Raw genomic sequence first — 1925 nt, forward strand, 5'->3', positions numbered from 1 at the left:
TTTATTATAATTGTTGATGCAGAAATCCGACCTTCAACTCTGGGAGAGGAACTTGGAAAAGGAGAGGGCCAGAGGGGTGCTTCGGCCAAGATACTCCGATGGCTAAGTCAGTTTTAGACAACAAGTAATTTATTGGAACAGTGGAGAGAGAGCGAGAGACTGACCTCCTTTTTCCTTTTATAGGGTAGATATAGGGTGAAATACTCTATTTACTCTTGTAGTTAAGTTCCTTGAGTTGTAAGAAACCCCTTAATCTGTGATTAAACGCCACTTGTCTTACGCTTATTGGTGAGATTATTTCATGACTTATCAGTAATCAAAACTCTGAACTAACAAGTTGTAACCAAACCTAATTCATTTCAAGAGATTTATGGTTTTCAGTTGGTATTCGTTGCTTCTCTGATCCATCAAATCATCAGTCTATTCAGAAATGGGCCGGTGACCTCGCTCTCTTGGCATGAATATTGGATGGGTTGCATTGCATTTGTGGTTGGCCTTTAATGATGTATCTTTCATAAAGGTATTCTCAAATGTGATTTCTAGCTCACGAAGAGCAACCTCCTTTGTATCAGAATAGTGTCTCTTCCCTTCTATTACTCAACATAAGAACTATCTTTATCTCATGACACCGACCTCCTCAGAAAGGTGAATGTTGGTAGTTCATGTTTAGGAGCTCCAAGACATGCTGATATAGAAGGAGTCTTTGGTAATGAAAAGGATGAGTTTCTTTCTTATTTTGCTGATTTCAGAACAAACACTAACAAATATGAAGAAAACGATAAGAATAGTCATGATGACATAGAGATTTAATGAGGTTCACATACCAATATAATGTGCTACATCCTCAAGTGAAGAAGAAGATGATTAACTATATGATGGAAGAAATGTTACAGTGGAAATTTCTCAAGAACACTCAAATTTACAACAAGAACACTTGCCCAAAAACCCTAATTCAGAATCTTCAAATTTCACTTGCTTATACAACAAAACAATGGTACAAATATAGACTCATTCAAGTTGGATTGTACCGTACATGGGGTTTCGTCCATGCACCCCAGCACAAAGGCAGCCATCATAGACTTCAATAAAATTTCATTCGAATCGCCACCAGAACATATCAGTGCGAATCAATCTTTAGAACACATCAAGAATTCGAGACACACATAACAACTAAATATGTTAGTTCCTCATATGCATGCATTGCCAAGACATTAGCTTGTAGACAAGCCCTAGTATAATTGCAGCATCAAGAAATTACCAATGTCTTATTGTGGACAGCTATAGTTACGTAATCACTGATCTTTCGAACACCAACTCAACACCAATGCCTTGGAAAAATGCTATGGTTTGGATGACTGCCACAATCTTACTTCTCAACTACATCATACTTATCGGCAGGGGAATTATGTAGCTGATGCATGATTGGCATCCTTCGGATCTCATAATCATCATTCTGTAATCTGGGATTCTATCCCTCCCTCATTTATTTCTCAGTTTGTAGTCTCTGATCTTATTAGTGTAGTTTTTCCTAGACCTACAAATATGTATATTTTGAATAAATTAAAAAAAAAAAATTGCAAATTACTTTTTTCACCATCTAAGGACACACTTTTTTTTTTCCGGCAGATCCTGTCATTTCACATAAATACTGCATTAAATAACTTCTAAATTTCGAAAACCCTTTTCTTGTTCTGCATTTAGTAAATTAAATAAATTTTGACATAAGACAATACGGGAAATTAAAAGAAAGTTACAATTAATTTCTTAGTTCACCGTTTGTACGATAACAAGTTTCACCAGAGGAGAAAAAATAATTTAAAAAAAAAAAAACTCATAAAATTGTTCCATGTATATAGCTTCAAGAGATTTGATGTTAAATGAAGATCTAGGTAAAATTTCCGAAGATCTAGGTTTTTTTTTTTTTT

The sequence above is a fragment of the Macadamia integrifolia genome, chromosome 5 (genome assembly GCF_013358625.1).
Source record: "Macadamia integrifolia cultivar HAES 741 chromosome 5, SCU_Mint_v3, whole genome shotgun sequence".
Classification (NCBI taxonomy): Eukaryota; Viridiplantae; Streptophyta; class Magnoliopsida; order Proteales; family Proteaceae; genus Macadamia; species Macadamia integrifolia.